Source organism: Hyaena hyaena, unplaced genomic scaffold (genome assembly GCF_003009895.1).
Source record: "Hyaena hyaena isolate Hyena2069 unplaced genomic scaffold, ASM300989v1 scaffold_105, whole genome shotgun sequence".
In the NCBI taxonomy this organism is placed as follows: domain Eukaryota; kingdom Metazoa; phylum Chordata; class Mammalia; order Carnivora; family Hyaenidae; genus Hyaena; species Hyaena hyaena.
Genome location: NW_024080737.1, coordinates 2,239,124 through 2,265,670, shown reverse-complemented (window position 1 = coordinate 2,265,670; position 26,547 = coordinate 2,239,124).

The window sequence follows — 26,547 nt, the reverse complement described above, 5'->3', positions numbered from 1 at the left end:
CACAATCAGACAGGACACTGATGCTCATAAATCAGATCAGTCTCAGAGCTGAAATGCAGCACACCGGAATTATGGAGAACTTCTTCATTCACAGGGAATGAAGCTGAGGCCCTGAGAAATTCTTGCACTAAGACACAACTACTATGAGATCAAGAAACCAAGTTTCTGTCCACCTACACCATGCTAACTCTGGGTCTAAAGTATATAAAATAAGCTCTTTTTTCCCTTTCCATATTTCTCCCTCTCTTATTTCCACGGAGTTTGGCTTGGAATGGGGAGATTCTGCTTGCGTGATGCTTTAGACTTGAGAGAGCAGGATGACAATGTCACTGATAGAAAGGAGAAGTGTGTGGACCAGAGTTAGTGTGGGTACCCTGGCTGTGATGATTCTGGGTATCTACTATTCTCCTTGGGCTATACTGTTCAGTTTCCCAGACACTGCTTAATATTGATGGTGAAGCCTCACCTTTCCTTTCAATGTAGAAAAATGGAGGGGTTTAAGTAGAACCGTGCTTTTTCTTCTTTTATTGCGTTGCTTTGTCCTAAAAGGTTTTACAACTTTGTCGCAGCCCAGTTCGTCTGCCTGGCTTTAGAGAATTGGTATTATTTTCCAGCAAGTCTAGCTTCTGCATGTAAAAGATATAAGCCCTCCCAGGCTTCACCCCAGATGTCCTGATTCACTAGGTCTGAGGGGGACCCTGGAATCTGCATTTTCAGTGAAGGTTTGTTGCAGGTGTTCTATAGACTCCACTTTGAGATGCTCTCAAACGATGATATTGTTCTTCCGTCCTTCCCAACTCTTTATGAATGACAGGCCCTCAGTATCTGCTGTTTGAAAATTAAGGCCACTTTTATCATTCTACTGCACATATGCTATTTGGAAAAGTTTATGACTACCTCAGGCTAGGCTTATTTTAAAGAACACTGATATTGATTCTTAAGGCCATTTCTCTCAGACATTAGTTATAGTTTTTATTTTTCCGAGTTTCTTTTCTTTTCTTAAGGATCTGGGGGCACCTGAGTGGCTCAGTAAGATAAGCATTTGACTCTTGATTTCAGCTCAGGTCATGATTCCAGGGTTGTGGGGATGGAGCCCAACATTGGGCTCCATGCTGAGTGTAGAATCTGTTTGAAATTCTTTTTCTTGCCCTCTTCCCCTCCCCCACTTGTGCCCAAGCTCTTTCTCTCTCTCAAAAAAGTAATTAATTAATTAATTAAAGATCCAGAAGTTAAGGCTGAAGAAGAAGTTGCTTAATCAGCAATCTGATTTAGAAAAGCATTGGCAACATTTATTTCATAAACATTTCATATTAACTGTTAGGAAATAGATTGAAAGGTAGAGTAAGAAATCATAATCCATTTGTAGGTACTTCTAACAACAACAAAAAATAGAGCTTATAAAAAACAATGGATTTCCCTTTCCTGATAATATAGAGTCTTTTTAATATTTGTAATGTCAAGAAAAAAAGAATTGATTAGAAAGATTCAGAGAACCTAAATTCAAAGGAAACCCAACAGTCATTTTTGCAATAATGAGACCTCCCAAGCATAATGTAGTGGCAGAAATTGGAATCTAATAGAGTCTAGGAAATGTAGGGTAGTCTCTCAAAATAAAAAAATAAAATCCTAGGGTTCTTCTGCCAGTTTCTGTGACAGTCATTATTTTTACACTTACACCAAAGTTTTAAAAAATGAGTAAAACAACGGGAAGCATATGTTTCTCTAACATCTGTCAACAGTCTGTGAGACCAAAAAAAAAAAAAAAAAAAATTAACAGAGGACTTGGTTATTTGCTCTACAAGTTATTACAGGGCATCAGACAAGGTGGTTACCAATTATTATACACCTCCTGGCATTAGTGGACTGCTGGAGGATTTTACCATTATTTTCAAGAAATTCAGTTTGGAAATCCATTTGTCATATGTGACTTCATAATCAAATTATGGTAGAGCCCCAAACTGGGCCACTTGGAACTTTGATGAGCAAAAGTAAACCTACTTCCTGTTTTGTGAGAATTTCACCTAAAAGCTAAGGCAATCCATTCTAAATGAACCGTCTGTGTGGTTCTAATCTCAAATTAAGAATAATTCAAAGTTCAAAACTCTCAAGAGCCTTCTTTATCATGCTCTTCCAATCACATCCTGTCTAAGGCTCTCTGAACTTCGCATCTAAATTACTTGGAGGTGCTGCTGTCTCTTGAGATAGCAGAGACATGTTTGCTGGTCATCTGCTAGACTCTGTCTCAATTTATTTTGCCCAAGTGAGGAGTCAGATTATGACCAATCACATATCTTGAAAAGAACATCCCTAAATCCCAAGGTAAAAGAGCAAAGACAATATAACATTTTAATTTCCCTTGATGTTCAAGAATATTCTGGAGACGCTGGTTTAAAATTAGAGCAACTAAAACTTAAACAGACTTACATTTTTCAGAATTAACCACAGTGTGAACAAAAATAGAAGAAAAATCAACTTCAGGACATAATATACTAGGCTCTCAATTTCTCCAGATCGGATCTCCTATAGAGTGGGGGAAATACCTTTCTTCATAAGAAATGCTGGCTAACTTCATTTTCTTCCACAAGTAATGCTGGATGTGAAGGTCTCTGTCATCCATATTTTCAGGAAAAAAGAAAATGGAACACAGGAACATTATCATGTGTTTACATTTCATGATGACTTGTTCTTCAATCTACTTGAATTTACAGACAAAAGAGCCCTTTGGCAATTCATTCATCTAAAGCAATGAATTGTTCCTACAGTAGATGACCCAAAATTAAGTGATACAATTGTAGAAAGACTATATTTTTATTCAGGATTTTAAAATGAGCCCAAATAGATGTATAGCCTTATGGGATGTATCCCTGTTTTTTTTTAATGTTTGTCTGGTTGAGAGAGAGAAAGAGAGAAAAAACAACTAGGGGAGGGGAAGAGAGAGAGAGGAAGACATAGAATACAATGCAGCTTCCAGGCTCTGAGCTGTCAGCACAGAGCCCAATGCAGGCCTCAAACTCACCACTGTGAGATCATGACTTGAGCCAAAGTTGGACACTTAACTGACTGAGCCACCCAGGTGCCCCAGATGTGTCCTCCCCCGACCCCTTTTTAAAGCTATTTAACCCAATCTTGCTCGTCCATGGTATCTGTAGATATAAGAGCAGTACCAGAGGCTTTGCTCAAACACACCTGCAAGCTCTACCTGTCTGAAAAGTTCCAGACCTGGGCTGGTGGAAATCACAGCAGGCTGGAGCTCAGGGGATTCATCTCAGGCCTTCCGCTTTATCTGTATGACTTTTGTCTAAGTCATTTAATATCCCGAGACCTCAAAGTCTACATATATAAAATGGGAGATTTATAGGTGAAATATCTATAAAACTCTAGCTTTCTAGATTGTGTGACATAACTTGCAAAGTGCTTTTACTAGTCAAAAGAAACATACGAACCTCCAAATAACAGGAAACTCTATGAATTATAAAGATAACAGCTAACATTCATTGAGGCCCTGCAATGTGCCAAGCAAAATGCTACTGTACACTTACCACACTATTGGAAAATACTAAGTTTTTGTTTTTTTTTTAATTCTACACATTTCAGAGTAGAATGCCGCAGGAGATATAATTGCTTTTATAGACACTGCTTGATTCAGGCAATATAAAAATCATCATTATGTTATGGTCATATAACATTTATGTACAGCTTAATAAGATTGAAGGTATCAAGGATCAAGGTAAATCTTTGAAGTGACTTGTAAAGAAAATCTCCTTTTAGAAATATTCATTCCAACATGATATAAATACATTTAATATTCAGATATGCCCATTTCATTTATCTGAAGGATATGAAACATATAAAAGGCACACGGCCCTCAGGAGTGACAGTCCAAACTTTGAATTGTTTGAGGTTAGAACATCCTGATAATGGGAACATTGATGATAAAATATTGCCCAACGTTTACAATTCAACTTCAGTGAGTGTTGGTTTCCATCTCAAAACAGAATACCGATTTGCAAAGTCTTGCCAATATTTCTTGGAAAATTTGATGAACTATATTCACTAAAGTCCAAGACTCTCACCCCTTTTAGTACCTTTTTTGGCATCTGCACCTCTACCCACTTGAAAATGTGTACTTGAGGCAACTAGCACAGAGCAGGAAGAGACCAGCTAACTTTGAACATGTAAGGTATTTATGGTAGCCAACACGTTGCTAATGAAACTTTTTGATCTTTGAAAAGCAAATTGAATTAACAAGTTATAATAACATAAATATAAAAGATGATTATTATCAACCAAAATTCTTTCATCATGAATTATAGAAAATGTGTTACATATATAGAATGTTCAAAATTTTACAAGTTCCGCCCCAAATTTTAATTTACACACACACACACACACCAAAACAAAACAAAAACTAAAGATTGTGAAGCTCAACTTCATCATGAAACAAAATTAAATTTTATACTTAGAGAGGCATTTAAAATCATCAGTGTTAATTTAGTTTCAAAATTTTATTAATGTACATATACAAAAGTGTGGATATGCCCCTCACCTCTGCCAAACATCACACTTACCTACCTACTTGCAAAGCTGCAGTAACATGAAAAGGAAAAAGACTAGCGTTATTATTATACTTTCTAAAATTTATAAATATTTCAGAATATTTAAATTAAATTTAGACCACATCTCATGGATGATGATGGGGTAATGAAAGGAAAGATATTATAGGTAGAATTGGGTCCTTTTGTGATGACCCAGTATAACTGTGTCTCCACCTTCTTCAGTCTCTGGCAGACATGTGACCTTGCAAATATATACTACAAAAAGGGTGAAAATTAAAAGAGTGTTTTCTTCCTCCTTTCCTCGGGTCCCTAACTACATAATTCACTAATCGTCTACGTACCAAAACTGTATCAGCTACTCATAAGAAAATATCCATGTTGTCCTAACAGACAGAACGATTGAGCTCATCTGCTAAAAAATGGGCAGATACAAGCTAGATTTGCACAGAATTCTTGTATCAGACCAGTAAGGTGTATCATTTGAGGGCTATAGGAGCATGCTCTTGCTCTAAGGATAGACACAGCTATTGTTGGCCGGCCAACTATTCCCACACCTTTGTACTAAAACTTGACATTTTTCTAACAGTACTTTCAAAGATATAAGGTGAAAGTTTGGGAGAATCCATTCATTCATTCATTTTTTCAACAAATATTTGTTGACTGTCTACCATTCTCTTAGTAGGAAGTCCAGGGGATACAACGAATAGACAGCAAATAGTCTTTGCCCTTGTGAAATCATATAATAATAGGGGAGACATAGGTAGTTAGCATAGAACGTAACCAATGCATTCATGTAAATGAATTTTACCAAGTTACTTTTTTCTATGGTAAATGGTACCTTTGGTACAAAGAGAGAACTGGACACTTGACTGGGGAAATGAAATATAACTGTGTCGTCCTTCCTTAACCTTTCTCTGGTCTATATCCCCTTCTATAGAACTTTAGAGTGATGCCACTCTAAAGTTTTGTATTTGCCACCAAGACATGTTAGAAAGATGGTTAAAATTTTATGTAGAATAACAGTGCCAAGTACTAATCAATGTTTTTTTTTTTCCTCTTGGTGTTTCCTTTCTTTAGTAACAGGGAAAACCTTATATTCACATTGCTCTTTAAAACTACTTTCATTAGAGTCTTGGAGTTTTTTGAACAGGCTTATAGGGAGAAAGCTAAGTAAAGGGTTTGATGTTTTTTTTTTTTTTAACTAAATGAAGTCAAGGCCTTTATATAAGAGTAAAGTAACAGAATGAAGTTAGAGAGGCCACAGAGCTGGTGTGTACATTACAACTTTAGGTGAGTGAACTTGATTTCTAGCAATAAACATTCTATCAAATTCAATTTCCTTTCACAAACTTATAGTGCGTAAATGCAATTTCCCACTCCAAGCAAGTATGTCTCTGAGATTAAGGATATAGTCCAGAGAAGATAACAATAAAGTTTAGAGTCAGTATTTCTCCAAGGAAATTCTTGCAAACTAGTCAGAGAATGATTTAATGACAACAAGAAACGGAATAAATATAAACATGGGGAGAAAAAGACCTTCTCTCCAACCTTGCTGTTTATGTTCTTAGTGTGTTTAAAGTAAACATCTTACATTTTCGAGCCATTATAGATTAAGATGTTCTGGCTAACTCAGTGCTTTGTGTTTGCCAAACTCTGTGCCAGCATTCTTTAAAGTTCTTCATTAAACTGATCCCTAAAGCTTGTGATCCTCTGGTTTTCATCACAATTTCAGCCATGGCTGAATCAAATAAGTTTCAGATTTTATCCAATTTTCTATTTCCGTTACTCCTTAGTGTCACCCAATGTTTTTAGCTGGGTGCTTATTGCCTTGGGGAACAAGTGATGGTGCCTAAAGAGAGAAACAAGGCTTATTTTTAAAAAAATTTAATTTAGAATTTATTTATTTATTTTTGAGTGGGGGAGGAGAAGACAGAGAGGGGAAGAGAGAATCCCAAGTAAGCAGGCTCCTCATTGTCAGCACAGAGCCTGACACAGGGCTCGAACTCACAAACCATGAGCTCATGACCCAAGTCAGAAACAATAATTGGATTCCCAACTGACTGAGCCACCCAGGTGCCCCAAGGCATTTTCTCTGATTTGTTCCAAGGTTCACCCCTCAAAGGAAAACTAAAAGGATGCTTGTGCAGAAATGATGTAACAGATTTGTAAGAATGCTTGATCATGTAAGTGCAAGGCTTACTGCCCCAGAGGTTGGAAAAGATTTCCTGGAGCAGAGGGAAGGGCAGCAGGAAGGAGATGCTGGGGCCTTGTTGGGGGGCGGGGGGGGGTGGCTGGCAATCACAAACACAGTGAAATGGAAGAAACCTACCCCTCTTTCCTGGACATAGCATGGGGAGCAGCAATATCCCAGAGTGGAAATGGTTACGCCTTGTATGCCAGAGACAACCACATGGTGTACCCCTGCCCAGGGTGGTTTGGAAGAAGCAGACTCATCTTCTTATGTCCAGGAGATGCATGAATTAGTGGAGACCCAAAGCCTTGCCATGGGGTATGAGGGATGACATAGCAGCAAGGACCAGTCAGGAATGAGGTCATTTCAGGGATGTGGGCAGGAACATATGATGACTCCAATCTCATGGATAACCTCCATGCCACCCCTCCATCCTGTGCCTTGGAATCACTTATATTCCCAATAACTTAGTGTATCCCCTGGAAAAGAGGTAGAAAATACTCTTTATTGACTAAAACTAAGATTTTCTTACCTAATGGAATGGAGGATGAAATAGAAACAGAGTTGAGTTACCAAAAATAAAATAAATAAAGTTCCCTTTCTTTCACACCTAAATTTATGGACAGTATTTTAACCTGGTATGTTTCTTATAAAGAGATTGGTATTTCAGCTGAATTAGGATTTGTTTGTGGTGATTCTGGACAGGTAATTGTTTTAGTAAACAGATTTTCTGTCTTTTAGTCACATGGTTTGGTTTTGTTTGGTTGGTTTGAAGGAATCAAGAGGAAGAGAAGGAGATCTCTTTAAATTAGAGAAGAACATGGAAGTGGCTCCACTTACTAGTTTGAATCCTGAATTGGCAAAGCTTTTACTAGATAAACTAATAATGTTTGATAAAATTGGAATCATAGGGGTTAAAATTGTTTGGTGTCAAATTTAACCTTGTTCTCAAAACTGTTATCAAAGTTTGAGAAGTGGAATGTAATCAGTGATTTTGTAACCTTACCTATATATCAAAATCATCCACAGGACTTTCTGTATGTATATATACCCAGAACCTACCAAATCAGAATTGGTGGGGCCTTGTTCTTAAGTAAGCCTATTCTGGGCAGTCATTTTTTAAAATGTCACGAGGCCCTAGAATAGCTAGTGTCAATGGAGGTGTGAGAAACTTCTTCTGATGCAACAGGATGCAAGTATTATCAAAAACCATGTGAAAGGACATTGCTGCATTTGTTTAAAAAATTATTAAGCACCAATAATCTGATAGGCTCTCTAGGAGTTATTACATACAGATAAATAGGCTCTGAAGACTTGCACGCAAGATAAAATGTTGTTTCAGCTTCAACACCTAATGGGAACAGTGTCACAGAAACCCTAAACTAAACTAAAGTTTAGTGTCCCTGCAAGAGTTGAGCTAGGACTTTCCTCAGAAGCCCAGAGCCAAGCACGCCTCCTGAATTCTTCCACTCATGGGTACATTCCCTGCTCAACTAAGAAGCAAATAATGTCAAGAGGCCTGGCAACTCTCTTTTATTGGCAGGGGTTGTCAGGGGTGAGGTGGTAAGAGTTGGAACTTCAACAAGGCAGTGAAGATGCTTTCTCACTAGTATGCAGTGGTGAGTCCTGACTCTCTCCCACCAACTCCACTCTCCCTGAGCCGAGTTGTGAGTCAGGCCTGGGATCCCGTCATGCTCCCACTGCTGACGGCCACGAGGGATTTGGCAGGTGTCAGGCCTCGTCTGACAACTCCATGTAAGACAATGTCTCCAAAATGCTGCTTTGATTATGGCATTGTTCCACAACCTTCTGTGGAACCCCACTGCCCACTGATGGCCTTCAAGGCTCTAAGGATCTGACCTCCCTCTGCTAGCCTGTTCTCTTCTGGCCCTGTAGTAGTTCTCCCCTGGCCAGTTTTATTAGATCTCAAGTCCCTGCCCACCTCTAAGCTTTGTTCTTTCTCTTCTGTCTGCCCAGAATTTCTTTCTTCTTATCTTCAGCTACTGAGGCACCCATTCTTTCAAGCCCACATCAAATGCTCCCTCCTCCATGAAGACTTCTGTATTAGCTTGCTTGGGCTGCTGTAATAAAGTACCACACAGTGGCTTAAACAGTGATGCTTATTTTCATACAGTTCTGGAGGCTGGATGTTCAAGGGTAAGGTGTTAGGAGACCTGAGTCCTTCTAAGAGCCATGAGGACAGGCTCTGTGCAAGGTTTCTCTCCTTGGCTTATAGATGGCCCCTTACTTAGTGCCTACACCTTGTCTTCCCTCTGTCCATGTTTGTATCGAAATTTCCTCTTCTTACAAGGATACCTGTCATACTGGATTAGGGCTCCACCTTAATGACCTCATTTTGACTTAACTACTCCTTTATAGATGCTACCTCCAAATACAATTACATTCTGAGGTACTAGAGGTTAGGATTTCAACATATGAGCTTTGGGGGAAACACAATTAAACCCATAACAGCTATATTCCAGTTGCTCATTTCAGCCAGAAGTGATTTCTCCTCCCTTGTGCTGATTATCTCTACAGCACATAACACTTAGCAGCAACTGGACTTCTATCTTTGTTCCCCAACTGGGGACTGTCACATAGTGCTCTACATGGTAAGCATTGAGTCTACTCTAGTAGAAGCAGCTTCACAGACCCTGGCATGCAAATCCTCCAGATGAGTGGTCCCCTACACCCTCAGTAAGCCTCCTCCTTCTTTGCCCAACTCTGATAGCCATCAGAGATCAGGCATCTCTCTAGAACCATGGACTTCTACTCTGAGTTGTAAGGTCACCAAGAATCAGTAGTTTTTGATCCCCAAACTCTGTGTGCCCTTTTGGGCTCATATATGTAGACAATTCAAGTATTATGTGAAGCAATGATATGAGTGCAAAGGGAAGGGAGTGTTTATGCGAAAATGAGGAAGGCTGCTTTGGAAAGGCTTGCCAAATGGGAGCTCCTTAAAGTAGTGCAAAATTAAGCACAAGTGAGACAACTGTAAGATTCAGGGAAAAAATAATTACAATCTGGAGGCCTGTGTTCTTAGATGACAGTATGAGTGTTTTTAAGTTCTCATAATGAAGACTAATTTTAAAAAAGCCAAACACTGGAAACTGTAGATGGTGCATTGTTTTTTTCTTAAAGAAGCATGTTTATTTCAAAAAATTTTAATGTTTTTTATTTATTTCTCAGTGAGAGAGAGAGAGAAAGAGAGAAGAGAGAGAGACAGCGTGAGCAGGGGAGGGTCAGAGAGAGAGGGAGATATAGAATCTGAAACAGGCTTCAGGCTCTGAGCTAGCTGTCAGCACAGAGCCCAATGCAGGGCTTGAACCCACAAACCGTGCGATCATGACATGAGCCGAAGTCAGACTCTTAACTGACTGAGCCACCCAGGTGCCCCTGTAGATGGTGCATTGTAAACGGGATTTGTGAAAGATTGCTCCAATATCAGACCCAGATTCAAAGAAAACACTTTCCCATTCCTACACCAAATGATTCCTGAATGAATACACTGTTTTGTATTTTAAGTTAAAAGGAAATGTTTATGGTATGTATGTATTATCTTTTTTAAGATGACTCTTCATTTTATGTAACTTTTCCAATCAAGGATCCAGTTTCCCATCTCTTCTGAATAAGTTGCATGTCAGTGAAGGATTGTACTGAGGTGTGGTTTTCATAAACAACGAAGGCACTAGAGCTGCCTATACATTTGCTAAGCTCCAGGCAGCAGCTGACAGACCTCAGGCTTGAGGAATGATATTTCTTTCCAAACAAAGGGCTCAGCGCAGCTGCCTCAGAGGCCAAGTCCTGAACAGAGACACTGTCTGGAGAGTGGCAGCAGAGGCAGCAGAGGCATCACAGCCCAGCCCCCTCCTGCCCAGGGAGGAAGGCCTGCACTGGGCTCTCCCAGCCATACCCACCCACCTACATGCACAGGTCAGTCCACTCCGCGGTGTTTGATCCAATGTTTATGGAACGCCTCCTCATACCAGGCAATTCTGCTTTGAAAATGCTTTGCAATCTTTTCCAGAGCCAGTGCACTCCACACATAATCAATACATTCCTCAAAGCCTCCTAGGAAATGAAACGTTTTACAATTACCCACAACAGAAGGGATGTCTAATCCCCACTCAACCTGTCCGCTTTAAGAGATCAGGGTGTCACATGGAACACACCTGAGTGGTTTTTGTTTGTTTGTTTGTTTGTTATTCTATACATTAAAGAAATAAGAACCACTGCGGATTACTGGATAAAGTTAGGAATAGAGATAGTAATTCCTACAGATTTTCAGATCAACTGAAATGTAGCCAGTTGTAGAAAACCTTGATGGGAAACACATTCTTTATTTTGTAACCAATGGACCTGGTGGGGGCAGAATGTGATAGAATGAACACGCTCTCGAAGGGAAAGGCAAGATCTGGTCCCTGTACCCAAACAGTGTCAACAGGAGAATGTTCCTCATCGCACAGCCGTCAGAGGCTGTGGGTCCTACTCTAGGATGCCTCTTCATTAGTTAGTAACGGTTCTCCTTCCGGCACCACCAAACTGGGCTGTCGTGTCTCTGCCTGCGGTACAGAATCAACTGTACAATCATCTGGAATGTTTTTCTTACGGAAAAAGTTAAAAGGATTATTAATTCTGACACTACTTACAGAATTACACTGCAAATCATCAGCTATTTCCCCCTCATATTAAATCTGAGATACAGGAAATTAACCCGCCTCCCACAGTCCTGTCACCCCATTACTTATCTGTAAGCTTATTTCCTTTCATTCTTCTCCAAGTTCTTTCTCACTCTTATTTCCCCTTCCTGATTTTTGCCTTCCTTGCCTTCTTCCTGATTGCCTGCTTTCCTTTATATCCTACACCCAAAGGAATTAAACAAACAAACACAGAAAGCTCTTGAGTTGAATATAGAGAAGAGACAAAGAATCCTAAAGCTGGAAAGGCTATTAAGGATGTAATTGAATTCCTTCCATTATTGACAAGCACAGTGAGGCGCTAAGACTCAAAAGCTGTTATGGCAGAATCTTTGGCTCCAGCGGCTTTTGTCGGTAGCTTTCAGGTTGTACTAGTGCAGGGACTTGCTAACGCAAAGACCATGCCCTGCTCTTTGAACTTACTGAAGCTTCCCTCCAAAAAGCAGCGAGTCTTAAATGCCATGTGTGAAACTGCTCTGTCACCTGGATAACACTGTAAGTGTTTAAATGTTTTTAAAACTCTGTGTATCACCAAGGTACTGTAGTGACATAGCTCCTCAGTTCTGAAGTCACATCCAGGCATGATGAGGACTTGTGTGAAAACTTCATTTAATCAGGTCTCTGGCATGCATCCTCAGTGGAAGGAGTTAAATGAACACCTCCATAGGATACACACTTAAATTATCTCATGTAAAATAGCCCAGCCTGGGGGCGCCTGGGTGGCTCAGTTGGTTTAGCGTCCGACTTTGGCTCTGGTCATGATCTCATGGTTCATGGGTTTGAGCCCTGCATCGGGCTCTGTGCTGACAGCACAGATTTGGATTCTGTGTCTCCCTGTCTCTGCCCCTTCCCCCCCCCAAAAAAAATTAAACAAATTAAATTCACCAAGAACTCTCAGGAAAGTGATAATAAAAAGGAGAGTACCATATGCTAGGACTGTGTGTTATTCTTGTCAGCACCCAGAATCACGTGTGAATCCATTCTCTTATGGAGAATTGACATTTTTCTCAGTTTAAACAAGAATAAAATTCGTCTTTTGAATAATCTGAACATGTCCCATTTACTTATTTATTTATTTACTTACTCCTTATTTACTTCATATTTGGCATCGTCACTTCCTGCCTTTGTTACTGACATTCTCCTCCAGGAGATATTCTGCCTTTGGCTCAGGAATTTCTAGAATTAAGTTCATGGCCGGAGTGTTTTCCAAGTATAAAATTCTGTATTATGGCACAAGTAATGAGAAATACAAGAGCATTCCTCAGCCTATCATCTGGTAATCACCCCCAAGGGATATTCTATCCATGGCTCTTATTTCTTTTAACTAAAGGATGTGTTTTGCTGTTAAGAAATGCAGTGCCATTGTACTAACTTTTCCTCTCTCTCATCTAGGTTTACAGGGACCATGGGGAGGATCTATGCTCTGGTATCCAACACTGGTTTAGATTGAGGTGACTCACAGAGAGGAGGCGTGAAGAAAGAGTCATTCTTTCAAGTTGGCTGAACTCAACTTAGCACCCTCAGGGCCTAAAAATCCCTCTGCCCTTCTTTAGACACACAACACCTTGGAATAACATCACATGGGTGACAGAGATTCTACCGGGTGCCACAGTACACTGGCACAGAACAGAGGGCAGACAGGGCACTAAACACAGAGAGCTGACCGAAAGATGAGGGACGAGTGGGATGGACACCCTTAATCTCAGCCACTGAATCAGGAATCAAAGCAGAAAGCGGGAGAAAATGAATCCAAGTCTCATTCCCTCTGAATGTAAAATAATTTTAAAAGAGTTTTCTGAGGGCAGAAACCACCACCAAGGCTATAGAAGTCAGGCTAGCTGTGGTCTGTGACTGGTCTGACAAAGGCTAACTCTTACCCAGATGTCCAATAAAAACACTTAGCAAGTATCATTTCCATAAGGCTTTGTCTACTCGAAACACAAGCCAATTGTTTGGGCCCAATTTATGAAGCAAGGTCTTTCGAAGGTTATGGGGTGAGGAAGCCTGATGACAACTAAATTGCCTTAAATGGAGCTCAAAATACCACCTTAAACATTCTCCTCTCCCAAGAAATGCTTCATCATAAATCAAGTGGCTCAAAACGTATTAAAAATGACAAATAGAGCAAGCACTTACATTTCATTTTTTTCTTTTAATTCACCAATGCATCAAAGATTTCTGAAGGATATATTCCACACAAAAGAGATGAAGTGCACCAGGAATGCAAGATTCCAGGGATAAAAGGGGAGATTAAAAATCAAATGGTGGACCAGACTTAATGCTGAAAATTATTCTGAAAATAGACGTACTCATTTTAGAACCAAGATATGAGGATGGTCTGTTCTGAACTTGTAGGGAGTGGTGAATCTCACAATAATTGGACACATGTTTTTCATCTTAGAAGAACTTATGAATCCATTTTAATGCATTAAAGTTCACGGGGACTATTTGTCCACAAGTGAGCTTTCTCCTCCCTTTCCCCACCATGCATACTTTAATGGGGTTTTGATTCAATGGGGGAAGAAAACCTTCCAAAACTCACTAATGTTTCCTGAGTTGCCATTAGGCTAGCTTTAGAAAGAGTTTTATAGCATGTGTGAAATGAAACTTTCTGGGCAATAATCTTTAATATTCTAGTACTTTGGGATAACAATTTATTTTTTATGTGCCCCTTTATATGTAGAAATTAATTCTCAGTAATAAGAATTATTGAGTGCCTAACATAAGATGCAAATTTGTCTTGAGCTGGAATAGATTAGGATATAGATCGGGCAGAAAAGTCCAGTCTGGCAAATCATAATACATTTCCTCAAAAGGCACTGGTTCTGAGCACTTGGAGGTTTCAGTAGAAGGAAGGAAGGAAGGAAGGTAAGGAGGGAGGAAGGAAAGAGGGAGGGATGGAGGGAGGGAGGGAGGGAGGGAAGCAAGGGTAAACTCCCTGAGAATAACCCTTATTTCTCCTCCTTTTCTGTTGATTATAAATATCTGAAAAATTCAACCAATTCTAAAGGCAGTGAACCTGACTTTTTTCCCCACAACTTTTTTCAGTCTATTTGGAAACATCTGTTTTTAATTGCATTTGGATTTGAAAACTAATTTCAGGTGAGATTGAGTTCAAGCTCCAATCAAGTTGGAGCTGAGAGATTATTGCTTATCCATGCATCCCAAAATTCAGGGAGGCTTGAGGCCAAGGATACCATACTTTCTGAATGCATGCACCAGGTCCATATGTTTAGAAATGAGAAGGAATGGCCTAATTCTCTCTGGGAAACTTCTTTAAGGCCATGATTGGGGGTTTTAGGTTACAGCTTTTAGATTCAGGATTCAATTTTGGGAAAGGTCATTGGGAGGACAATACCCTCCCAGGCATTCCAATACATAGAGCAGGAGACTAAGCTTTCATATGATCAAATCAAAATCAAAATATATTTTGGGTTGTTCATTGAAGAGACCATAAATCCACCCCACTCACCCAGTATGAAAGAAACTGAAATAAACGTGCTGCTGTATAACCACTATCCTCCACATCCCTCCACAGTCTTGCAATGGATGACATGGAGCCTCTCTGCCCACTGTAGTCCTTGAACGGTGAAGAGAGAAGTATGACTCAAGAATTCGTCTTTGTACAGGTACTAGGTCTGCCTTTCCCACTCCAGAACCTGCTGAGACTGGGGATTCTGGGGTCAGTCCCAACCTTGCCCCTCACTCACAGCATATTCCTAGGCTCTCTGCCTCTAAGTATTCAGTTTTAAATGAGGCTCTTACTTTTCTGCTTCACAAAAACATTCTGGGAGTACTCATTACTGATCTGTCATAAAGTACTAAAAATCATAAAGATCTGCTACAGTGCAAGAGGCTATTTTGATTCTCTTTAATGGCCGAGTCCAAGAAATAAAAGTAAAATTCATGCCAAGAATTCTTAAGTGATTATTTGATATTCTGTATGAAAATCCAGAACGTGAGCCTTGGGTCTCTCACTTTGTAATTCCACATGACTAGTACCAGTTTTATTTAGCTGATCCACCATAAGCACTGCTATGATTTTTAAAACTCAAAGTACCAATGAATAAAAGAACATAAAAATATATTTCAGTTTGACTATAAAGCTATTATAAATTTTAACAAGCTAAGATACTGAGAACACAGAGTGCCCTCCTATTTGTACCCTACATTCAAAGGATGTAGACAGGGTCAACACGAGTATTAATTTTCATTAAATTAATTAGCCAATTATTCCAAATGTCTTACATACCATAAACTATTAATACATGAGATTCACTTTTATTGAATGACAGAACACCAGCAGTTATTTGTTAATCATTCCAATGTCCTACTTCTGAGGGAAAAACCACAATAGTTTTCCCTGAAGAAAGTACTGTTTCCATGAAGCTTTTTTGTTCTTATTTAGAGCCCACAATGTGATTTTTTATTGCTGATTATTGGTTTATTTATTCTTCTTGGTATATATTTATAGCTATATAGTTATAGTTATATAAATATACATATTGTTTTGAAAATTGTACATTTCATAATACTTCATTTCAAAATATTGACAAATATGTAAGACCATTTGTTCTCTGTGCAAATTCAAAGGCATTAATTAGAAAAAAAACTATAGTTTTACTTTCATTAAACATTTAGAAATTTAGTCGGGAGGTTTTAATTTCTAGGACCTGATAGTATAAGAAAATGCTGTATCAAGACATTCACATAAATCATAAAGATAAAGTACACATCTCCAAGTTTGGTCATTTCTGGCCACAATGTATTGAGCTGGCTGCAAAGTGCAAGGAAATAGTGACTCTTTCGCAAGTTGAAACAACTGTAATATCCATGGCAAATGTTTTGTATAATTTACTGTGACTTTGTTATGTTGCTGTTAATTTGCAAGCCCAACAAAAACAGATTTAGCTAAAATTTTGGCTAATCTAGGGGTGCCTGGGTGGCTCAGTCCGTTAAGCATCTGACTCTTAGTTTCAGCTCAGGTAACTATCTCCTGATTTAGTGGGTTCGAGCCCCGTGTCTGGCTCTGCCCTGGTAGTGTGGAGCCTGCTTGGGATTTTCTCTCTCTCCCTCCCTCTCTCTGCTCCTCCCCAACTTGCACTGTCTCTGTTGCTCTCAAAAGTAAATAAACCTAAAAAAATAAAAATAAATTCTGGCTGATCTAATTCTATTGCCTAAGCTGAAAGGAGTTTAACAAACAAACAAACAAATCTGAGCAAGAATCATTTCAGCATTCCATGTTGCTGGTCCCAAATTAGAATTCTAACTCTAATTCTAAGGCATCTTCCAAAAGTAGACAAAAAGAAATAAGCACTTTTGATTTATCGGAGCATAAACAGCAAATAATGTACTTAATTGGGAGAATCAAGATCCTACTTAGAATATACGATAAACATAGCCACAAATAAAGGCTGACATTCTAATATGCCTGGAATGTCCTTAAAAGCAGTAACACAGAGAGATATGATAACATTACGGGACAGCCTAAATATACCTTAGGATCTGAATATTTTTTTAAAAAAAATTTAAATTTTTAAAAATATATTTCTGAGAGAGAGAAAGAGAGAGAGAGAGAGAGAGAGCAGGAGAGGGTCAGAGAGAGAGGGAGACACAGAATCTGAAACAGGCTCCAGGCTCTGAGCTTGCTGTCAGTACATAGCCCAACACAGGGCTTGAACCCATGAACCGTGAGATCGTGACCTGAGCCAAAGTTGGACACTTAACCGACTGAGCCACCCAGGTGCCCCCAGAATCTGAATATTTTAAGGGAAACTGGGAATCATTAGAGAAAACTGGGATGGAGGTAAGTTTTGTCCTGCATCCTTGTTATTTTGGAGACCGATTAATGTTAAGCATCTCTTTCTAGGGTGGGTAGTATCTCTAATCATATAGCAAAATCAATTATGCACTCAAATGTGCTAAGTAGTTTTGAATAATAATATAAAAACATTTTCTAAATAACTTCTGTAGAGCTTTATTTATCTGGTTTCCATCTGAATTTCTTCTTCAGCGCATGGGACCCCTTCAATAGGAAATCATCTGCCTGTAGAAGGGCCAAGCAGGCAGGTTCACCCACAGGATGGGTCTCCTCACTTTGGGTCAGGCTTCTCTGCCCACCAGGTTCTGTCCCATCAGTAGAGAAGGTGCTTTCAGGAGTTTCATGTATATGGATCTTACCAAACTCTGATCAGTTATGGTATACTAAAGTATACCATACTTTATACCATGTATACCGTGCAACCCCAAAGGCTTGAAGTTTCTTAGATACATTTTAAAACATGAGTAGAAATTCTTTCTTCAGCTTTTTTACTGGGAGATCACAGAGGGGGTGAGGATTGCTTCCTAGCATGCTCTCATTTCTTTTTCAACATAGTTATTTCCTAGACTAACATTAGCACACATAAAATATCCTTATGAAGTTAAAAAATGAACAACCGTGAAAGACTAGGCAAAAGTATTTCTTTTTTTAAAATTTATTTATTTTGGGTTTTTTTTCTTTTTTAAAATTTTTTAATTATTATTATTTTTTTACAAATAGTTTATTGTCAAGTTGGTTTCCATGTAACACCCAGTGCTCTAGATGCTGGCGAGGATGTGGAGAAACAGGCACCCTCCTACACTGTTGGTGGGAATGTAAGCTGGTACAGCCCCTCTGGAAAACAGTGTGGAGGTTCCTCAAAAAGTTAACAATAGAACTCCCCTAGGACCTAGCAATAGCACTGCTAGGAATTTACCCAAGGGATACAGGAGTGCTGATGCATAGGAGCACATGTACCCCAACAATAGCCAAAACATGGAAAGAGCCTAAGTGTCCATCAACAGACGAATGGATCAAGAAGATGTGGTTTATCTATACTATGGATTACTACATGGCAATGAGAAAGAATGAAATCTGGCCATGTGTAGCAACATGGATGGACCTTGAGGGTGTTATGCTGAGTGAAATAAGTCAGGCAGAAAAGGACAATTATCATATGTTTGCACGTATAGGAGGATTGGGAGGAACTTAAAATTTATTTATTTTGAAGACAGCACAAGTGGGAGAAGAGCGGCAAGAGAGAACAGAGGATCCATAGCGAGCTCTGTGCCGACAGCCTGTCAGCCAAAGCCTGATGCGGGACTTAAACTCAGGAATCGTGAGATCATGACCTGAGCTGAAGTCAAACACTTAACCGACTGAGCCACCCAGGTGCCCCTTGGCAAAAATATTTCTTAAGTGATGGCCAAAAATGGATCTAAAAGAGAGAGTTTATTGCTATTCAAGTCCCCTGTTGATTTGTTGATTCTTCATCAATAATAGACTTGGTATTGCCACTGATGGCACAATGAATACCAGCACCCTGAGTAAACATAGATTTTCAGGCTTCTACTTCCCAGTGCTTAACAGCAAACAAACAGGGCAATGGGGAGCAAAGGCCACCAACTACCGAACCAACCAAACAATGGCACACGGAAAGAAATTATTGCCACTGAATAGCACTTATCTGGCATTTAATCTCCCTAATACTTGCGTTTCTGGAATGGCTCCACAGCATAAGGTATCAGGGAAAAAAATATATATCCTCATATTTTTATGCCCTTAGAACTCAGCATCCCTAAGTGAGTCTGGGAGGACAGCCACAGGTAGTGTCTGATGGACTGTGGTGATTGGCTGCATCAATTATAGGAAAGCAAAGTAGTCTTTTAATTGCCCACCGACACATTTATAAGCTCAATGCCTCCATACCAGCATTGACAGACTTTGGGAGGGGACTGCAGGTGAGAAAGAACACTACAGAGATGAAGTAGGAAGAGAGTGCAGAATAGGACAGAGGAGATTAAAAACTGTGCTAGTGTGTTAGTGGCAGCGTAATGGGCGGAATTAAGAGCAGTAACAGGGAGGGTGCTCCAGGCTTCTGAGAGGAGAGAGGCAGCGAACCCTAAAGTGACCGAAAGAAACCCCAGCATCAGTGAAACATGTCAAGCAAGGGTCTTGCGTTGGGGGAAACGAAGAGTCATTTAACCAACACATTCTGAATAATCTCATTGTCTGCTTGTAGCACTCAAGGTTAAATTAGCAGTGCCAGTCGAGATATTTCGAGAAGCTCTCCAAGGCAAAAACCATTACTACTGCAGAACAGAATGGCTCCTTCTGCAAATGCACTGGCTGGCTATATTCTAACTCCAGCAGGTAGTATTAAAAGCTAAAGAACTTCTAGGAGTGATGATCGGATTAACTACCCTTGTTTAGGGAGTTAGGAATACTGGGATGTGGAACCTCAGTAACTGGGAAAGGCAAAGCCAGAAACTGAAAGCAATTACACAAAGTAGAAAACTGGGTCCCGTATGAGTCTGATTATCATAGCACCATGGTTGGCTAGGTGCAGAACAAGTCCATGCAATTTTACCTCTGTATTCTATTTCTAATTTTTTAGTTATGTTGCATCAGTATTAGGGTTAGCATCAGGAGACAGCAGACACACAGACATCTGACTGCAAGATTCTGGGTAAATCATTCCCACTTGTTTAACATCAGACTGATAAAGCTTTTATTTAAAAACATTTGTGGAGTTATAACTGCAGAGGTAGAATGCACAGTTTCTTACATATTACAACCACATGTTAAGACGATAGGCTTCAATAAAAAATTACCTTCAAACACATTTTGTATATGGGGGATTTGCTTTATCCCCTAATGCTCCAGGTTAGAGAAACCATTGAGCACACGTTCCTTTGCAAAACTTAATTTTCTTTTGAACTCTGCATTGACCTTAAGTTTAACATCATTCCAAATCCAGTCTACTTTACCCACACAAGATATTGCAGCTAAGCAAAACTGTTCCGGAAGCCTCATAAATTGTATGAGCAGCTCATTTTAGGCCTGAGGGAGTAAATTGAAGAGAGCTAGTCTGTCATATTGTTTTAGGCTGTTTGCCACAGAAATTCAGGATGTGTTCTAGATAGATTGAACTAGTTACGGTGGTGTCTGTGTGTGTATTATAAAATATATACATATAATTCATATTCTGTTATTATAGTGACCTTAACCAAGTTGTCCCTTTATTTTCGTTCCTGATGCCATGCTTTATTTAATACACTTAAAGTGTGTTTGGTGTTGTGGGAGGTACAGGGGAGAAAACTGATTAGGTGCTCGCTAACTACCAAATGTTTCACTAGGGCCATCACTTTTTTTTCAGTCTCATGTTTTTATTCACCATTTTAGAACTACAGATTTAACACTTTTTCTTTTTCATTTTTCATTTCTTTTTAATTTACATCCAAGTTAGTTAGCATATAGTGCAACAATCACTTCAGGAGTAGATTCCTTAACGCCCCTTACCCATTCAGCCCATACCCCCTCCCACAATCCCTCCAGTAACCCTCCAATATGTTCTCCATATTTAAGAATTTCTTATGTTTTGTCACCTCCCGGTTTTTATATTATTTTTGCTTCCTTCCCATTATGGTCATCTGTTTTATATCTTAAAGTCCTCATATAAGAGAAGTCATGTTATTTGTCTTTGTCTGACTGACCAATTTCACTTAGCATAATACCCTCTAGTTCTATCCATGTAATTGCAAATGGAAAGATTTCATTCTTTTTGATTGGCGAGTGATATTCCATTGTATACATGTACCACATCTTGTTTATCTATTCGTCCATTGATGGACATTTGGGCTCTTTCCATACTTTGGCTATTGTCAATAGTGCCATTATAAACATTGGGGTGCATGCTTCGAAACAGCATACCTGTATCCCTTGGATAAATACCTAGGAGTGCAACTGCTGGGTTGTAGGGTAGTTCTATTTTTAATTAATTAATTTATTTTTTATTTAAAAAAATTTTTTTTAATTTTTTTTATTTATTTCTAGGAGAGAGAGAGAGACAGAGTGAGCAGGGGTGGGTCAGAGAGAGAGGGAGTCACAGACTCTGAAACAGGTTCCAGGCTCTGGGCTGGCAGTCAGCACAGAGCCCAACGCGGGGCTCGAACCCACGAACCGCGAGATCATGACCTAAGTGAAAGTCAGACGCTTAACTGACTAAGCCACCCAGGCTCCCCTGTTTTTAATTTTTTTAGGAACCTCCATACTGTTTTCCAGAGTGGCCACGCCAGTTTGCATTCCCACCAGCAGTGCAAAACAGATCCTTTTTCTCACCCTCCTTGCCAACATCTGTTGTTGCCTGAGTTGTTAATGTTAGCCATTCTGACAGGTGTAGGTGGTATCTCATTGTGGTTTTGATTTGTATTTCCCTGATGATGAGTGATGTTGAGCATTTTTTTAATGCATCAGTTGGCCATCTGGATGTCTTCTTTGGAGAAGTGTCTGTTCATGTCTTTTGCCCATTTCTTGTCTGGATAATTTATTTTTTTGGGTGATGAGTTTGATAAGTTCTTTATAAATTTTGGATACTAACCTTTTATCTGATATGTCGTTTGCAAATATTTTCTCCCATTCTGTCTGTTGCCTTTGAGTTTGGCTGATTGTTCCCTTCCCTGTGCAGAAGTTTTTATTTTGATGAGGTCCCAATAGGTCATTTTTGCTTTTGTTTCCCTTGCCTTTGGAGACATGTTGAATAAGAGGTTTTTGCCTGCTTTCTCTTTGAGGATTTTGATGGCTTCCTGTCTTATGTTTAGGTCTTTCATCCATTTAAGTTTATTTTTGTGTATAGTGTAGAAAATGGTCCAGGTTCATTTTTCTGCATGTTGCTGTCCAGTCTTCCCAGCACCACTTGCTGAAAAGACTGTCTTTATTCCATTGGATATTCTTTTCTGCTCTGTCAAAATTAGTTGGCCATAAGTTTGTGGGTCCATTTCTGGGTTCTGTATTCTGTTGCATTGATCTGTGTGTCTGTTTTTGTGCCAGTATCATAGTGTCTTGATGATTACAGCTTTGTAATACATCTTGAAGTCCAGGATTGTGATGCCTCCAGCTTTGGTTTTCTTCTTCAAGATTGATTTGGCTATTCGGGGTCTTTTCTGGTTCCAAAAAAATTTTAGGATTGTTTGTTCTAGGCCTGCGAAGAATGTTGGTGTTATTTTGATACGTATTGCATTGACTATGTAGATTGCTTTGGGTAGTATTGACATTTTAACAATATTTGTTCTTCCTATCCAGGAGCATGGAATATTTTTCCATTTTTTTGTGTCTTCTTCAATTTCTTTCATAAGCTTTCTATAGTTTTCAGTGTATAGATTTTTCACCTCTTTGGTTAGTTTTATTCCTAGGTATTTTATGGGTTTTGGTGCAATTGTAAATGGGATCATTCCTTGATTTCTCTTTCTGTTGTTTCATTGTTGGTGTACAGGAATGCAACCAGTTTCTGTGCATTGATTTTATATCCTGTGGCTTTGCTGAATTCATGGATCAGTTCTAGCAGGTTTTTGGTGGAATGTTTTGGGTTTTCCATATAGAGTATCATGCCATCTGTGAAGAGGGAAAGTTTGACCTCCTCCTGGCCAATTTGGATGCCTTTTATTTCTTTGTGTTGTCTGATTGCTGAGGCTAAGATTTCCAACACTATGTTGAATAACAGTAGTGAGAGTGGACATCTCTGTCTTGTTATAGCTCTGTTCCAATTTTCTATTTCTTCCTGTTTCAGTAGTTTAATGTTTCTAGGAATTTGTCCATTTCTTCCAGATTGCCCATTTTTTTGGTGTATAATTGCTCATACTATTTTCTTATTATTGTTTGTATTTCTGCTGTGTTGGTTGTGATCTCTCCTCTTTCATTCTTGACTTTATTTATCTGGGTCCTTTTTTTTTTTCTTTTTGATCAAGCTGGCTAGGGGTTTATCAATTTTGTTAATTCTATCAAAGAACCAGCTTCTGGTTTCATTGATCCATTCTACTGTGTTTTTTTTGTTTTTGTTTTTTTGTTTGTTTTGGTTTTGATAGCATTGATTTCTGCTCTAATCTTTATTATTTCCTATCTTCTGTTGGTTTGGGGTTTTATTTGCTGTTCTTTTTCCAGCTCTTTAAGGTGTAACATTACGTTGTGTACCTGAGACCTTTCTTCCTTCTATAGGAAGGCCTGGATTGCTATGTACTTTCCTCTTATGACCCCCTTTGCTGTGTCCCAGAGGTTTTGGACTGTGGTGTTATCATTTTCATTGGCTTCCATGTACTTTTTAATTTCCTCCTTAACTTCTTGGTTAGACTATTCATTCTTTAGTAGGATGGTCTTTAGTCTCCAAATATTTGTTATCTTTCCAAAATTTTTCTTGTGGTTGATTCTGAGTTTCATTGTATTGTGGTCTGAAAATATACAAGGTATGATCTCAGTCTTTTTGTAGTTGTTGAGGGCTGATTTGTGTCCCAGTATGTGATCTATTCTGGAGAATGTTCCATGTGCACTGGAGAAGAATGTATATGCTGATTCTTTAGGATGAAATGTTCTGAATATATCTGTTAAGTCCATCCAGTCCAGTGTGTCATTCAAAGCCATTGTTTCCCTGTTGATCAATACCCAGTGGGGTATTGAAGTCTTCTACTATTATGATATTATTGTCAATGAGTTTCTTCATGTTTGTGATTAATTGATTTATATGTTTGGGAGTTCCACATTTGGAGCATAAATGTTTATAATTGTTAGGTCTTCTTGGTGGATAGACCCCTTAATTATGGTGTAATGCCCTTCTTCATCTCTTGTTACAGCCTTTATTTTAAAGTCTCAATTGTCTGATATGTTTGGCTACTCTGGCTTTCTTTTGTTAACCATTAGCATGATAGATGATTCTCTATCCCCTTAGTTTCAATCTGAAGGTGCTTTTAAGTTTAAAGTGATTCTCTTGTAAACAGCATAAAGATGGATCTTGTTTTCTTATCCAGTCTGTTACGCTATGTCTCTTGATTGGAGCATTTAGTCCATTGATGTTTAGAGTGAGTACTAAAAGATATGAATTGATTGCCATTATGTTTCCTGTGAAGTTGGAGTTTCTGGTGGTGGTCTCTGGTCCTTTCTAGTCTTTATGGCTTTTGGTCTTTTTTTCTTTTTTGGTCTTTTCTCCCTTCAGAGAATCCCCCTAAAATTTCTTGCAGGGCTGGTTTAGTGGTCATGAACTCCTTTAAGTTTTGTTTATGAAACTTTTACTCTCTCCTATTTTTTTTTTAATGTTTATTTATTTTTGAGAGAGAGAGAGAAAGAAAGAGAGAGAGACAGAACATTCATGGGGTAGGGACAGAGAGAGAGGGAGGCACAGATCTGAAGCAGGCTCCAGGCTCTGAGCGGTCAGCACAGAGCCCAATGCGGGACTCGAACTCACACATCATGAGATCATGACCTGAGCTGAAGTCAGACGTTTAACTGACTGAGCCACCTTGCGCCCCACTCTCTCCTATTTTGAATGACAGCCTTGCTGGATAAAGAATTCTTGGCTGCATATTTTTCTAGTTCAGTACATTGAATATACCCTACCACTACTTTCTGGCCTGCCAAGTTTCTGTGGATAGGTCTGTTGCAAATCTGATCTGTCTTCCCTTGTAGGTTAAGGATTTTTTTTCCCCTTGATGCTTTCATGATTCTTTCCTTGCCTGAGTATTTTGTGAATTTGACTATGATATGCCTTTTTGATGGTCAGTTTTTGTTGAATAATGGGAGTCCTCTGTGCTTCCTGGATTTTGATGTCTGTGTCTTTCCCCAGGTTAGGAAAGTTTTCTGCTATGATTTGCTCACATAACCCCTCTACCCCCTTTTCTCTCTCTACATCTTATAGGACTCCTATGATTCTGATGTTTTTCCTTTTTAATGAGTCACTTATTTCTCTAATTCTTAAATCATGCTCTTTTGCCTTTATTTCCCTCTTTTTCTCCTGCTTCATTATTCTCCATAAATTTGTCCTCTTTATCGCTGATTTGCTGGTCTGCCTCAACCATCCTTGCGACCATCACATCTATTTGAGATTACAGCTCAGTTAAAGCATTTTTTATTTCATCCTGAGTAGGTTTTACTTCTTTTATCTCTGCAGAAAGAGATTCTGGTCTATTTTCAACCCCAGCTAGTATTCTTATTATTGTGTTTCTAAATTCTGGTTCTGACATCTTGCTTGTATCTGTGTTGATTAAGTCCCTGGCTGTAGTTTCTTCCTGCTCTTTCTTTTGGGGTGAATTCCTTCATTTCATCATTTTGAAGGCAGAAAAGGAATTAGTAAGATAAAAAACTTATAAAAACAACACACACATACACAAAAATCAAACAAGTGATGCTTGGTCCTATGTGTGTTTTGGCCTGGTTATTGAAAGAAGCTTGACAGATAATAGAAAAAAGGGAAAGATAAGAAAAGAAAAAAAGAAAAAAAATGAAAATTTTTGAAAATTAAAAAAAATGAATCCTATGAAATAGAATAAAATGAAGTGATGGAAGTAAAATAGAATTTGAAAATGTCACAATATATATATAGTAGAAAAAATTAAAGAAAAATATTTTAATAAAAATTGAAAATAAAAATAAGTTTTTACTCCTTCTGTATTCAAGGAAAAGAAAAGAAATGAAAAAGAAAGAAATGTTTAATTGACTAGATGGACCAGCAAACAGATTGAAATACGATTGAAATTACATCGTTTTCCCCTAGAAGTCAAACTATGAGGCACTTTATAGTCTGAACACGAAGCAGGTGAAGAGATTTGTATTGTTCCTAAAAATCGAGGTTGGCCCTGTTGGGTGGGGGGAGGGAGTTAGTGTAATGACTCTGTTCTCCACTAGATGGCGCTGCTTAGCTCACTTGATTGTTGCGGCGCTTGTACGTGTGTGCATGCGCCGGAGGGCTGAAAATGGCATCACCCAGGTACCCAGTTTCTAATATAGGAACTCTGTTCTCCTGAGCAGCAATCCCACACCCCTCCCTTGTCTCCACCTTCAGTCCACTCCCTACTTTTAACCTGTCTGTGATCAAGCCGTCAGGTTGACAGGTGGCACCTCCCTCCTGAGTTTTATTCAGATGTGGCTGTGTTTCCCAGTCCCTCACTTCTGAGGGACAGCGGCTTTGCCGTGCTCAGACCTTCTAGGGGAGGGTCTCACCAAGCAGTCATGGGGTGCCTGCCACACCCAGGAGCCTTCACGGGACCATGCTGCTGCCAATGCCCAGAGGCTGCTGCTGGGCGCCAGCCCGCCCCGGAGAAAGTT